At 46.2% G+C, this 15,824-nt stretch overlaps 1 long non-coding RNA gene across 1 annotated transcript; it reads left to right on the top strand.

The window, feature by feature from the left end:
• Window positions 1-548: 548 nt before the first annotated feature.
• LOC148687285 (uncharacterized) lies at window positions 549-12,365 on the top strand. Its single transcript, XR_015947899.1, has 3 exons — window positions 549-613; window positions 10,579-10,764; window positions 12,097-12,365. It is a non-coding gene; the product is annotated as an uncharacterized LOC148687285 (long non-coding RNA).
• Window positions 12,366-15,824: the final 3,459 nt, after the last annotated feature.

Here is a 15,824-nt window from a genome sequence, read left to right as displayed (position 1 = left end):
GTATGGCTTTGGCTTTGAAACAAGGGACTGGAGGGCATATCTTACTTGACATGTTGCATTGTGAATTTCGAGCAAGGGTGTGGGAGGTCTAGCCTGACTGTTTGCGATCTGCACAGGTGTGCTTAGAACTTCAAAGCAACTACAGTAGAGTTTACAGCTGGGGGGGGGGGACATTTGTCAAACCCACAACAGCAAAAATCTGCTGAATATTCAGGTGGAGCCTTTTTCCCTCGAGTAATCAGCTCTGAACATCTATTTCCACATAAATGGAGGGTCTTCTTGTAACACCTGAGACGCCAATCAACTTGAAACAGGTTTCCCTTCCCACACAACAGTTGGATTTCTCCTGCCTGTTAAATATTATCTCGCACTTTCAATCTAATTTAATTTATACCAGTGAAGCGCATGGTTGATGAGGCTGTGCTTCAGATGTGGCATTGACAACAGTTTTGCATCCCCACCCTGGAAACAGGTGTGGGCGAAACATGGAATGTGAGTAGTGGTCTGAGTGCGCTAACTAGCATTCCTTGCAATGTCTCCCTCTTTAAAGGGCACTGCACATTGTTTTGCATCATATTGTTCGGGAGGAGTGTGCGAGAGAGATACTTCAAAGGTAGGGCGGCCTTCTGAAAGCAAATACCACCTTTCAATTGACTGTCACAACCTTCAAGGGAGATATCAAATCGTATAGCATTTTGCATGGGCATGGGGTCAAACTGGTACTCATTTGTGAAAGACATAATAACTTTGTCCTCAGTGAGTGACCATAGAACTACTTTTATTCCAGTGCCTCGGTGTTCAAGGGAGATAGTTTATCACGTTGGGTTTTCTTCCCCCGCTTTGAAAACTGATGTGAAACATCAACTGATCCTTGTCAGGCCCCAATAAGAACTCAAAGGACTCCTAAGTAGGGATGGAAGGATATATCGATTTCGGCTCTCATTTTTCTAATCTGAAATTCAGTCCTCCACATTTTGTGGTGATTAAAATAATAATAATAATAATAATAATATCAGCATTTTAGTGCAAATATCTCCTAATAAACCCATTTTAAAATGCAGTCTGGACTAATGTACACATTTTTGCAAGCAATTCCCCCTATAATATATTTCATATGCTATTTTAACTAATCTATTCATTTTTATCCACAGTTTTGCCTAATACAGTCGTACCTTGGTTCTCGAATGCCTTGAGACTTGAAAGTTTTGGGTCCCGAACACTGCAAACCCAGAAGTGAGTGTTCCAGTTTGCGAACGTCTGATGGCTTCCGATTGAGCGCAGGAAGCTCCTGCAGCCAATCGGAAGCCGCACCTTGGTTTTCAAATGTTTTCGGAAGTCGAATGGACTGCCGGTACAGATTCTGTTAGAGAACCAAGGTACGACTGTATGTGCATTTTGATAACCATTGGTTGGAAAGCTGCATCACAAAATTCAGACAAGTGCAAATTTCAAAGGATGGCTGTGTTTTGGTTCACTTTTTGTTTAGGAAAGTGTGAATTAGTTAGAGCTGGCTTTAACTGTGTACCGAATCAAATTTGTCCTCCATCCCTACTGACAACTTAATCCTGTCCTGAATTGGCAGTACAGCCTGGAATGTACCCAACCCATCTCTGTAGCTGCATTATTTAGGGGAAGACAAATAATTACTATATTTGGGGAGTAATATTTGGATAATATTTGACGTGCCTGGGGTGCTCTGGTCCATGGGGTCATGAAGAGTCGGACATGACTAAACGACTAAACAACAACAACAAATTTGGAGAATTATATTAAAAAAATGAATTTTGAGGACTTCCTCCTACTTCAAGATGTAAATCAATTAGATGTTGAAACTTTGAATTCTCTTCTATGCAACGATAGAATGGAGACTTGGCCAATAAGGAGAAAATTAGTTATAATAAATACAATGATTGTATCACAAACTTTTGATGTTATTTGGCCATCAATCAAACATGGGGGTTTCTCTCTCTCTCTCTTTTTTAAAGGGGGACCCTGTTCTGATTCTTTTTCATTTTGTATATCTACCTGCACTTTTCTTGAAAATGTTATCGGTTTTAAATAACCATCACAACAGAAAACAATGCACCAAGTTGTAAATTGCATAGCAGACATGACTTCAGACCTAGTGGACCACATTTAGATTTGGAGTGCAAGTCTGATCCATTTGAGATCAATGAGAGTTAATTGGGTGCAGGGTACATTCCCAGACTGCCTTTGTAATGCATGGCAATGATTACAGGGAGGGTTAAAAACTTGGGAGCTGCAACCTTCATAACCGACCCTATGACTTTGGAGGGTGCTCTGCTGGGTCAAATGAAAACTAGCTAACAAAACCAGCACAACATTCGTTTTCGTTTGCTTCACGATGATCTCAGTCTCCCTGGAGACTGCCGTGTGTTGCAAAACACAGGCTCGAGCCCTGCAGATGGTTAGGGTGGGGCTATCCATTTTAGGATGGCCTCAACAGGGCGTGTCCTTTGAAGACGGGGGGGGGGGAGCCCTGTGTATCTTATCTGCTGGAGTCAGCTGCCAGTGTTAGACGAGTACGTGTCATGTGATCCTCCATCAGATATGCTTGGGAGTCTTTTTTTCTGTTCAAAAACATTAGTTTAGGAAGTAAAAAAACAAGAACGCAATAAAGAAAACAGTAAGATTCAGGAGAAAGTAATGAGAAAGGAACAAAGGATCTAGGGCTATAATTCTGTATATTCTTTCCTGGAAGTAAGCACATTGAACACAGTGGGACATCTCAGTAAACATGCATAGAATTGCCCAGTCGGATTAATTGCTTAAACAGCTACTATCGCACGGACTTTCTAAGGAACATTGGAATTCATGTTATTATTCCTTCATATATTAGAGAGGCTTTGTGCATACCTTGTTAAATGAGGAATACAATTGCAAGTGTGCCTTTGGAGAGGGGTGTGTGGGCAGTATGCCAAATTTGGTTGGCTGTTAGGCATTAGGAACCTAGGAAGCAGGATTATATAGATTCAGTATTGTCTGCACTGACTGGAAGGGGCTTTCTAGGGTTTCAGACAGGGTGTCTCCCAGCCTTACCTGAGGATGCCAGGAATTGACCCTGAGACCTTTTACCATTCCCAACATGATTCTGGATAGGTTATCATTTTGGAAGGAAGAATAAGTGTGATGTGGGCTGAAACAGTTCTGAAACAAAGGGAGGAGGGAGGGCAATAAAGGTAAGCCTTTTGGGGAATAGTCCCTCTGCTCCTACCAGCCCCATTTTAGTGGAAGGGTGCAGGGTGCATGGTGGAAGGGTGCAGGGAGCAGTGACGTAGCATGGGTTGCCAGGGCCCAGGGCTGCGCAGAGAAGATGGGTGGGAGAGAGGGAAACCAACAGAGTACACATGCACATTCAACTGCCTAACTGCACCCGCATCACCCAGGAGATTGCAGCTGCAGAGATAAGAAAAGAAGAGTTGTTCAATTGTCTGGATGCGTCACTTCCTGGCTTGCATGGAGAAGCTGTTTTCAATGGAGCTCAGTCACAGAAGCACACAGCAGCACGGGGTGTTGAAATTTTGTGCCCCCTAACAATTTTGCACCTGGGACAACCAACCCTGTGACCCCTTCCACACCATGCCACTGGCAGGCAGTGAGTCCTGCTGCATCTTAAAGATTAACCTGATTTATTGTGGTTAAGGCAAAGCTTACTTCACCTGATAAACAAAAGATATCGCCAGGAGAAGAAAGCCAAACATATGTCAGTCTGCAAGGAGCACCCTAGAAGGGAGTAAACCTTCTTGATCCAAAGGATATCAAACAGAACCTGATTTTTTTTTAAAAAAATTAAATATCCAAGGGTTTTTTTCAAGGAGCTGCAACATAGCCCACCCTGTTACCTTGGATCCAAACCAGAAACTAAACGAAACCAGTACTACTATGCTGTTCACAACTGAAACAAATAGAATAAAGGGCAAGGCTTTTAGACAGTTCTTTTCAGTGTATATAAGGAAGGGTCTCTCTCCTTCCAGTCATAGACAGATTGGCAGAAAACCAGAAAGCATAGAAGGGAGGGTAGAAGACAAGCAAATTCTGGAACTGGTTATTCTCTAGGGTAAAAATGGTTCCTTGTCCATGCTATGAGTACAATCCTAAAAATGCCTGCTCAGATGTAAGTCTCATTGAGTTTGCAAGGGCTTCCTCGCAGTCCCAGGTAAGATTGCAGCCGAAAAGGAGAGACAACAGCCTCTCACGCCCCATGTTTTCATGTGATAGCCCTGCTTTCCTGTGAAGCACCTACCTCTCCTTAACATGTTTTCATACAGTACAATATGTTCTCCTTTTTCTGTCCAGTGTGACTGCTGGGGTTTTGTTGTTGTTTTCTCGCTAAATCGCACTCGGCTCCACCTAGCAAACCACTCCCTTGAGGTCAGGCTGCATCCTTCCCTTTCAGATAAATGTAGAGGGGAACAGATGCTGAAGGGCCCTATGTGTTATTTCTCACCAAGGGTAAAAACTCAGCACTTCTCATTTCCCCTGCTCCTGATTATGGACTCAGTCAAGAGCAAATCTTTGAAACACTGAAGTTATTCTGCTGTTTTCAGGCATTGTTCGGCTTGCGTTAGAAGGTTGCACAGTAACCGTGTAGAAAGTGAATTCTGCTTTCATCTAATCCTCTGTAATTAGGAAGAAGATGGATGCAACGTAAAAGTTCAGCACAAGTGGTTTTTGAGCACGTTTTTTTTCCTGTCCTGAAGACGGATGGCTCTCAGAATGCAGCAAATGTGTGCTTGAGCTACTTCCACCACAGTTAAAACATTGCCTCTGTCTTCACCTTTAATCAATGCTCATTTGATGTTGAAGAGCAGACCTTGCTTGTTCAACTGAAGGCACCAGAAAGATGAGGCAGTTCCTGGCATACAGATCGGAATCTTCCTGGTCTCTGGGAATCAGGGCCACATATACTTAGTCCCATTAAACCTTATGAGCTTACTTCTTATTAGACATGCATAAAATTACATGGTTCGTCTCCAATTCCTGTTCCCCAAACTCCTAGCATTTTAATCTTTTGGAATGGGGGTGTATGGGGTGCTAGGGGAGGGGTAGAACCTCTGGTTGGGGATGTATTTGGGGGAGAAAAGACTTAGGATTAAATCCCACACAAATCCAGAGTGGAGTTCCTAAGGCAGTTGGATGGTGCTTTGTACGCCTCTGGCCTCTCTTCAGCCAAGCTGGTGCCAAATGTATTGCTCTGCTTTCCTTTGGACTGCATCAGCAAGGCTAAGAGGGGGATCTTGTTGTCTGAGCAGCCCAGGACCTCCATACACACTGCCCCGGCTTGCGCCCAGGAGAGAGATAGCGCAGCAGTTTGGCTTCACCCCTGAGGCACACTCAATTGTCTTTCAAGACACACAGACACCAAGAAGCTTTGGAATAAATGATATTGGGGGCTCATTTAGGGAGGTAGACGCTCTTGCTCAAGCCGCCCTCCTCCCCAAAATGTAGAGAAAACAATGCCTATACAACCAGGGTAGACATCCTCCACTAGGATGGTCCTCATGACAGAGTGGTGCATGGTCTAGTTATCTCTCGCTTGGACTACTACAATGCACTCTATGTAGGGCTACCTTTGAGGATGGCCCAGAAACTACAACTAACCCAGAATGTGGCAGCTAGACTGGTGACTGGGAGTGGCCGCTGAGACCATATAACACCGGTCCTGAAAGACCTACATTGGCTCCCAGTACGTTTCTGAAAACAATTCAAAGTGTTGCTGCTGACCTTTAAAGCCCTAAATGACCTCAGCCCAGTATACCTGAAGGAGCATCTCCACCCCCATTGTTCAGTCTGGACACTGAGGTTCAGCTCCAAGGGCCTTCTGGCGGTTCCCTCACTGTGAGGTTACACAGAACCAGGCAGAGGGCCTTCTTGGTGGTGGCGCTGCCCTGTGGAACGCTCTCTCATCAGATGTCAAGGAAATAAAAAACTATGTTGGGAACTAGAGTGGGTGGGGTATAAATAATAAATTATTTTTATTATTATTATTACTACTACTACTACTGTTACTTCTCATGGGGTGGAAAAAATAGAGGCACTGCACTCTCTGAGTAAGGGTTTCTGCAACACACAGGCTCTCTCTCCATGCCCTTGGCCCATCATAATGATAGCACCTTGCTAGCCCTCAATATTCAGCATCTTCTGCCAGCAGGCATCTGTTCTAGTTAAGTGCATTTGTCCTGCATTTGATTTGGAGGTCATGTCCCTGACCCAAATCTATAACGTATCCATGTCTTCTTTCCAAAAACCAACACTACGAATCTGGAGAATGGTGTGTGATATATCCTTTGGCCAAAGGCCTAACAGGGAGAAAACTTATGTGTGCTTGCTCTCATAGCCGTGCAGCTGGACCTTACTGAATGTTTCAGTTTTTGATCCTCCAACTTTTCTGCTCTCAAAGTGGAGGCGAGGTTTTCCAGAGCTGTCTAATTGAGATGTAAAGGTAAAGGACCCCTGACCATTAGGTCCAGTCGTGACCGACTCTGGGGTTGCGCGCTCATCTCGCATTATTGGCCGAGGGAGCCGGCGTACAGCTTCCAGGTCATGTGGCCAGCATGACAAAGCTGCTTCTGGCAAACCAGAGCAGCACATGGAAACGCTGTTTACCTTCCCGCTGTAGCGGTTCCTATTTATCTACTTGCATTTTGACGTGCTTTCGAACTGCTAGGTTGGCAGGAGCTGGGACCAAGCAACGGGAGCTCACCCCGTCACAGGGATTCGAACCGCCGACCTTCTGATCAGCAAGCCCTAGGCTCAGTGGTTTAACCACAGCGCCACCTGGGTCCCTGTGAGATGTAAGCTTATGTAAAAACAGCTGTTTCAATCTTGAGTAAATGTGTACAAACCGGGGGGGGGGGAGAGAGAGACTAGTCATGGCTTCTTCACTGTTTAATCTAATCTCTCTATCATGATTTAATGGAAATCTTTTTAGCGACATTTTTGCATGTTGGTAACACTAAGAAGGCAAGTTCTTTCTTTTCTCTCTCGGACTAAAAAAAAGGATAAGCCACTACAGAAAACTGCACTCAATGAGAATTGGGCGGGGAGCAATGGAATGAGATATGATGATGGCTGGAATCCTAAATGGAAGTAAAGGCTGATCTATACAGTCAGATCAATGCAGAGAACACAGGTCCTAGGATGTGTAGTTTTCAACTGCAGGTACAGGACAGCATGCAAAAATGTTTCAACACCTCTAGTTTTCTCCACCTTGTGAAAAGAAGAACATCAGGGAGAAGACCCAAATTTAGCCTTTCCACTGATGTGTCTGTTTTCTCCATACATTGAGAATGAGCAATTGCTTACACGGAGGAAACTTTCAGATATATCTATCTATTATATGAAGTGGTTTGGTCCTCAGTTCTGTGCCACATGTTTTATTATAGATGCCTTCCCCCACTCCGCCCCGGAAACATAGGATCATACAATCGTAGAGTTACATACATATAGAAAAATGATAATTTAGAATGTTGCCTATCTAGGATCAAACATAAGAGGAGTGATACGGGGCCAGACAGCAGAATCTCGGAGATTCAACTGACTTTGCACATGACACCAGATGTGAGAGAGCTGATGAGGTGCTACTCCTAGCCACATTGCCACAGGAAATAGCCCCACCCACGGAGGAGATCCCCACCCTACAGTTCTTCCTCATGCCAGTGTTTCCTAAGGAACAACACTGATATGGAGACCAGCCAGAGCAAGGACTCTTTCAGGGTCGCCAGGGTTTCTCTCATTATTCTGGGAAAGGACGTGGGTGGCGCTGTGGTCTAAACCACTGAGCCTCTTGGGCTTGCTGATCAGAAGGTCAGCGGTTCAAATCCCCATGACGGGGTGAGCTCCCATTGCTCTGTCCCAGCTCCTGCCACCCTAGCAGTTCGAAAGCACACCAGTGTAAGTAGATAAATAGGTACTGCTGTGGTGGGAAGGTAAACTGCGTTTCCATGCACTCTGGTTTCCATCACGGTGTACCGTTGCACCAGAAATGGTTTAGTCATGCTGGCCACATGACCCAGAAAGCTTTCTGTGGCTCCCTTGGCCTGAATGCTGGCTCCCTTGGCCTGAAAGCGAGATGAGTACCGCAACCCTAGAGTTGCCTTTGACTGGACTTAACCATCCAGAGGTCCTTTACCTTTTATCTTTTACCATTATTCTGGCAAGACAAGAAGGAGCAGCAGCACAGCAGTTCCTCTACTGATAGCATCATGCGAGACACAGTCTTCATGCTAATAGCTGATACCAAATGGAGCACAAGGCAGCCCTGTAATGCCAAAAAAACCCCAGAACAATTATATTGCAAATGTCAAGGTAAAGGTAAAGGGCCCCCAGACCATCAGGTCCAGTCGTGTCCGACTCTGGGGTCACGGCACTCATCTCGCGTTATTGGCCGAGGGAGCCGGTGTTTGTCCGCAGACAGCTTCTGGGTCATGTGGCCAGCATGACAAAGCTGCTTCTGGCGAACCAGAGCAGCGCACGGAAATGCCGTTTACCTTGCCGCCGGAGCGGTCCCTATTTATCTACTTGCACTTTGACGTGCTTTCGAACTGCTAGGTGGGCAGGAGCTGGGACCGAGCAACGGGAGCTCACCCCGTTGCAGGGATTCGAACCGCTGACCTTCTGATCAGCAAGCCCTAGACTCTGTGGTTTAACCCACAGCGCCACCTGGGTCCCTGATTATATTGCAAATGTCAAGGTAACCTATAAAATACTAATCTATGACCATGCAACCTTAAAACCATTGCTTCATAAAATAAATTTGGTAGCCAACAATTCCCAGTGGCTGTATCTCCATTCACGCTGCATGTTAGCAAACTGACACATATAAATGTATTATTTGGTGTGTAGGCAAACCATGCCAGATTATTTTTAGCCCAATGGTCTGTACAACCTCAGGTGGAGTTCCGTTTACAGCAGCATGGGCGTAGCCAGGAGTTTTGTTAGGGGAGGGCAGGCCTTTTGCTGGGGGAGGGCAGAACCTCAGTTTGAATGGGGGGGGAAGCTGCCCCTCCTTGTCTCCCCTTGGTACAGCGGGGTTTCCTAAACTTGGGTCCTCAGCTGTTTTGGGAGTACAATTCCCATCATCCCAGGCCCCTGGTCCTGCTAGCTAGGGAGGATGGGGGTTGTAGTCCCCAAACAGCTGCAGACCCAAGTTCGGGAAACATTGATTTACAGTGTTTGCGCTCGACAGAACTCTTCCACAGCCAGATGTTAGTATTCCTCAGTGGCAAATCAACAAGTCCGAACAAACAAGCTTGAGCATGAAATTAGAAGAAGTCCTCAGAAGGGCTGATGTTGCTTTAGCTATTTGGGGAATTTATTTCCCCAAAACTTTTTTTAAAAAAGTGAAACCTGTAGGCACCCTTAAATAAATAAATGCAGCACTGGCCAAACCGCACAGGGATTCTTCCTCGCAGCACCATACCCACATCGTATTGAAACAAAATGCTACTGCTGCTCTTTAGAAGTATCATTTACAGCTTTTGGAAAGTATTGGTGGCTCGGCTCCATTTGGCAGTACAGTGCTGTGTTCACTTGGCAGCATTATCATTCTCAGGTACCTGGGGCTTGTTACAATTGTGTGTCAAATCACGGGACGTCCACAACATTTTGCATGTCTGTCTATTGGCTCAGGTAGATAGATTCTGTGTTGTCCTATGGAGTGGTCCAGGAACATTTCAGGTTGACTCTGTATTAGCTTTGAGTGGCATGGAGGGGTGTGTGTGTGGCTATGCTGCTCACCTGACCTTCCTCTAGCTTCATGGCTGCTGCATGGCAGGATGGAGAGAGGGAGCAGGGAGGCAGCAGTAATGATGGTGCCCTGCAAGTCCTGTACCTGCAGAGCCAAGCCAGTGCTCCTGCCACCTTGTTTGCACTGCGACTCCTGTCTCCTCCTGTTCTCCATCCCGATATGCAGCATTCATTCAGCTGTGCAAAAATCTCAAAGCAATATTTTGAATCCAAGATCAGGGATGGGAGAAACAGGCCTTTGTAACTAGCCCTTAGGACTCTCCATAGTCCATAGCATTCCCCCAACCACCACCACCCTCGCCCTTTACCAGCCCTGCTTTGCACCCTCCTTAAGTGGTTTTGCCAGGCTGGAATGTATTCCTCAACTCTGATCATGCGTTTTGCTTCCCTGAATGGAGGATAAAAGCGAAGGAGAGGGGATAAGCATGTGCAGAAACTAGCCTCCTGTACGGAGGTGAATTTCACATATTTAAATGTAATTGTTCTACACGCCTTTGCCACTGGCATGCAATCCTTGGAAAGATATGCAGAAAGGTGCTTTTCTCCTTCTGCTAAGAAGTAACCTTAAGGGGGGGAGGACTTGGGGGAGGGGTGCTGCTGCAAGGAGATAAATAGCAGACTTAGCAATGGCAGCGCTCTTCCCATCCCTGGGTCTGTTTTGCTCTAAAATGAGATTATACTTTTATTCACTCCCTCCATGATTTGAGAAAGGCCTGAGTTTAAACAAATTGATTTGCCACCATCAAATGTATTTGGAAAAAACTTGGCTTACAAACACTCTCATATAATTCTGAATTCTTAACATTTCAGGGGAGGGGTTGGCTTTTTAGTGCTTGGCTTCTCCTTAAGCCCCTCCAGGAAGACCACGAGACCCTCAAGACCACAAGAATTTCCTGTTCTTCAATGTTTCATTATTTTCACTGTGCTTTCAACAACCACAGGAGAATAGAAAGCTATCCAACTCCCCCCCCCCCCGGATCCTAAACAATTGAAAAGGTATGTTTCCTGTTTCTCTCTCTCCTTTCTTAAGTACTAGACAAAAAAGGTACAGATGTATGAGATGTGGTGGCAGAAGTTCTTCGCTCAAACTCAGTTGCCTTTTCTTGTCAAGGATGGATCACCTTGACTATCTGTCAAGTGCCTAATCACTTCTTTATCATTTCCTTGTTTGGCCCCTTAACCTCATTTGGAGGCATAGGTCAGTGGGGACAGTAAAAGGACCCCTGGATGGTTAAGTCCAGTCAAAGGCGACTAGGGGGTCGAGGGGCTAATCTCGCTTTCAGGCTGAGGGAGCAGGCATTTGTCCACAGACAGCTTTCCAGGTCATGTGGCCAGCATGATTGAACCGCTTCTGGCACAACGGAACACTGTGACGGAAGCCAGAGCGCACGGAAACGCCGTTTACCTTCCCGCCACAGTGGTACCTCTTTATCTACTTGCACTGTTGTGCTTTCGAACTGCTAGGCTGGCAGGAGCTGGGACAGAGCAACAGGAGCTCACTCCATTATGGGGATTTGAACCGCCGACCTTCTGATCGGCAAGCCCAAGAGGCTCAGTGGTTTAGACCACAGCATCACCCGTGGCGAGCATGCACATTGCATCAGCACATCCCAGGTTCAATCCCTAGAGCCACCAGTTAGCAGGTGAGGTGAAAGATTTGTGCTTGAGAAAGAGAGCCATTGCATTGTATGATATAGAAACACAAAAATGTCTGACCTGGTAGAAAGCAGCCTCCTTTTTGCCTTTATGTATTTCTAAAGCCAAATATTCACAGAGAGGAGGATGAGATTTTCCCATCAGTGGGTGGAGCCAAGGTGAAGGGTGGGTGGAGCAACAGTAGGCTGATGCCATGGAGCAGTTGGATGCAGGGGTATGGTGGGAGGAACCAGCCGGGGAACCACCAATGGAAGAAGGCTCAGAGCCTGGGCATTGGTGGTGGGACGATGATGAGTGGTCAGAGGGAGAAGGCTGGGTGGAGGAGGTGTCAGAACCTGAAGAGGTAACAGGGCTTCGTGAGTGGGGGGAGTCTGTGCTGGAGAGCAATATAGAACCAGAGCTAGAAGCTGCAGCAGGAGAGTAGGATGAGGGAGGCCAAGAGGCAGAGATGAGTCAGGCTGATAAAGAGTCATGGGTGTCTCCCTCTCCCCTGCGACATGGTCACCTCTCTCCTGGGACTCAGCTACATTAGTAAACAAAAAACGCTTTATGTGAGTTATAACACTGGGACACCAGATGGCGCTGTGGAGTCCCATCCTTTGCCAACGGGGTTTCCCTTTATGAAGTTTACAATGCGTTTAACTGAATTGTGTTTTTCTTTAATGTGTCTAGATCTGGCCCAGGTTCTCCCAGAACCAGGAGAGGCATGAAGAGGGCGGAAGAGAAGTTAGCTGTACACAGACACAGTCTCAGATTGCTTGGGAGAAACCCTGGAGAGGAGGGGACTTAGGCAGCTGTGGGGAGGCGGGGATCCCACAGCTGTTTCATAGGGGCAAGACCGACCGAAGAAGAGTTGCCGTGCTCATTAGGCCCGGCACTCCTGTGCAGATTCTGTTTTTTCTAATAAAGAGTTGACTCCATTTACTTTGTGTGGCTCACTGCTGGCTTGTTCCTGACAACTGTGCTCCCACCATGTGAAAGCCAGAGTTTCCTAGGCACACTTCTCTCCAACCAGGCAAGCAAGAGGCATAATTATCACAGTTCAAAGACACATCCCAAGTACTTGAGTGGGCCTGAGGAGGGCCATGCTCTGGAATGAGGCCCAAGGGCCAGACAGGGAGACCTGCATTGAGATTTCCAACTTCTGCTCGTGTGTCATTTCTCCCCTCTTCTGGTCCAATGGGAATTAATTGGGTGAGTCTGCGGGAGGCAATTGCAGGGAAGAATTTGTAAGTGGGGAAAGAGCTACCCTGCAAGCTATCTAGGGCAAATGCCCTCAAATTCACCTTAGGATTACGAAGGAGGTCTATGAAGATGGAAACCCTGTCTCTCAACACATAGCTCTGGCCTCAGACAGACTCTGACAAATAACTCTTGACTCATCAGGGGCTGGTCAAGGTAAGTTTACTGGGCTTGTTGTAAATGTTTGCATAGTCTTTTTCCCCCCTTTCTGTTACTTCTCTGCATTCACTGGCCTTTGGGTTATGAAACAGCTGTAGGCAGGCTGGCCTTGTTTGAACCTCTCCCCTCCTTCTTGCAGCAGATCCCTCCCAACTCTTGCTGCTTTCAGAACTGAGATTCCCTATCGCTCCTCTGATTACCTTGAAACCCACATCTGGAGAATGGCACCTCCTCTCTCACAGGTTTTCCCCCTGGGATGCACACAGTGTGTGGTGCTGTGTGACCTGGAGAACATGGAGAGCATCTCCACCATGGAGAGATGTTCATAGATTGAGCTCCAGACTTCATGCTTGTACCCAGACCACCAGCAAGGACCAGGTTTCTTGCACCACAGTTACTCTCAGCTTTGGGTGCTCTCCTTGTCACTGTGCACTGTTGGAACAATCTTAGAAATCATTGTTTTAGCGGGAGATTGTGTTTCCAGCACAACTTTTGCCAACTTGATGCTCTTCAAATGTTTCGGACTGCAACTGTCATCCGGCCCCGCTAACACATACTGATGGGGAAGAATAAGAAGAAGAATTTTATTTATTTATATGCCGCCCATTTTTAAAACCCTAAACAATCTCGGCCCTGCATCCTTGAAGGAGTGTCTCCACCCCATCGTTCTCCCTGGACACTGAGTCCAGCACCGAGGGCCTTCTGGTGGTTCCCTCACTGCGAGAAGTGAGGTTACAGGGAACTAGGCAGAGGGCCTTCTTGGTAGTGGCGCCCGCCCTGTGGAATGCCCTTCCATCAGATGTCAAGGAACTAAATAACTTTCTGACTTTTAGAAGACATCTGAAGGCAGCTGTATTTAGGGAAGTTTTTAATGTTTGATGTTTTATCGTGTTTTTAATTAATGTTTGGAGCTGCCCAAAGTGGCTAGATGGGTGTGGTATAAATAATAAATTATCATCATCAACATCAACATCATCATCATCTGACTGGGTTGCCCCAGCCACTCTAGGCAACTTCCAACAAAATATTAAAAACACAATAAAGCATCAACCACTGAATTTTTTCCTGAACAGGGCTGCCTTCAGATGTCTTCTAAAAGTCAAATAGTTGTTTATCTGTTTGATATCTAATGGGAAGGCAATGCTGGAGGGAACCAGGTTGGCAAAGGTTGTTCTTGCATAGCACTTTTTAAAAATACAAACATGGTGTGGGCTGGTGGCTGGTAGAAAAATAACCAGATGGAAAATGTTATCTTCTAAGGCAGCTTCAACTGCCTAAAAACAATACTATGTATTTGGAGGGTCCACATCTCTCCATGAGGCCCTGCTTTCTAACCCGCTTTAAAATCCAAAATCTTTATGCTTTACGGTTGCTGAACTATTTCCCTCCAAGCTCATGACCAGGCAATTGTCTACTAAATAATAGCTGCCAGTCATCAAATGTCCTTCAGCACAGTCCTTCAGCTAGTAAGCTGTGTACACACCTTGATTTTGCAAAGCCGCTTCATCTATGCAAAGAAAACATTTTCAAAAATGTATTTTAAATTTGTTTACAATCACCATCTGAGCAATGCCCTCGTGGCACAGGGCAATATTGTTCCCTTTCTGCAGATGAGGTTGAGAAAGAGTGACTTCCCATAGGTTCCTCATCGATTTCTGGTCTGAGAACAGCTTCTTAATGCAACAACCAATATAGAAACTTATAGACCTTACTACCAGTAGTAGCTGGAGTTGTTTGGATCAATGGAGAAACATGTAGCCCACCCAGCTGAATGCAGCTTAGGCGATGAGCATGCCAGCCTCTCAGATTCTAGATAATTTATCTTTGCGGTTTCCAGAACGCAGCAGAACAGAAGGATTTCTGTGCTCCTGCTAAACTGCGATTCCATGGGTGATGAAGTGTGGCAGTTATGGTAGATGTTGGTTCTGTTTGCCTGGCTAAGGGACCTGAAAGATGCAGGGAGGAATTGAATTCATTTATGTGAGAGAAGAAAGACACTTCAGATTAACAGTGGATTTCTTAAATAAATTGTTTGTGTGCGCAAAAGGCACAACAACCACCGTGGCTTAGATTAATAATAATAATAATTTATTCCCCGCCCATCTGGCCAGGTTCCCCCAGCCACTCTGGGCGGCTTCCAACAAAATATTAAAATACAGAAATCCATCAAACATTAAAAGCTTCCCTAAACAGGGCTGCCTTAAGATGCCTTCTACCCCAAGTAGTGGTGAATTTCGAAGTGCAGGAGCTTCCTGTAACAACCACGCTGCCAAAGAGAATCCAAAAAGGAAGGCAGCCATGTTGATCCATTATATCAGCTGGCAATCCTAGAAGAGAGAGCTGAAAAGTATGTTGGACTTTGTTGGGGGAATCATCTGGGCCCACATCCCTGATCGGTCTTGAAGTTCACTGGGTGACCTTGGGCAAGGCAGTATCTGAGCCCAGGCTGCCTAACAAAGACAACATGTGCTAAACCAGACGTGTTCTCCACACTTCATGATCCCAAGTTTACAGCACTGTCTGATCCCGCTCTGGCAGATGAGGTCACAGGATACAGGAATCACCACCCGCCAAGTACTGTCATCATTTCTGTCACAAACGTTTCAGCCACCAGCTGATTCTTCCTGGCTTTTCCTCAGCGGGCAGTCAAATGGGCCTCCGTTGTGTGTGGTACTTTGGAGACATAAGCCTCTGCTCAGTTGAACCAATGCAACCAGCTCTTCACAGCTCCCCTGCGGGGAAGGTGAATACGTCTAGCCTCTCAGACACCACTAATCTCTGGTAGCTTTGTGCTTTGGGGCTTCTATGAGTTCCTCTCACTGTGTGTGTGTGTGTGTGTGGTTCTTCTGCCAGCGGGCAGGCAGACAGTGCAAACAGTCAAGGAACGGCTGCCTGCCCAAGCCTCGCAGTGCACGTCATGCGGGCAGAACTGTTACAGGAAGGAGAAAAGGGAAAGATTAGGTGAAACATTAGCCACGTTCTATTGGCCTCCCTCCAAT

The sequence above is a fragment of the Zootoca vivipara genome, chromosome Z1, assembly GCF_965207765.1.
Source record: "Zootoca vivipara chromosome Z1, rZooViv2.hap1.1, whole genome shotgun sequence".
NCBI lineage: Eukaryota > Metazoa > Chordata > Lepidosauria > Squamata > Lacertidae > Zootoca > Zootoca vivipara.
The sequence above is the reverse complement of the archived record's forward strand: the minus strand, read 5'-3'. Positions and strand labels throughout refer to the sequence as shown.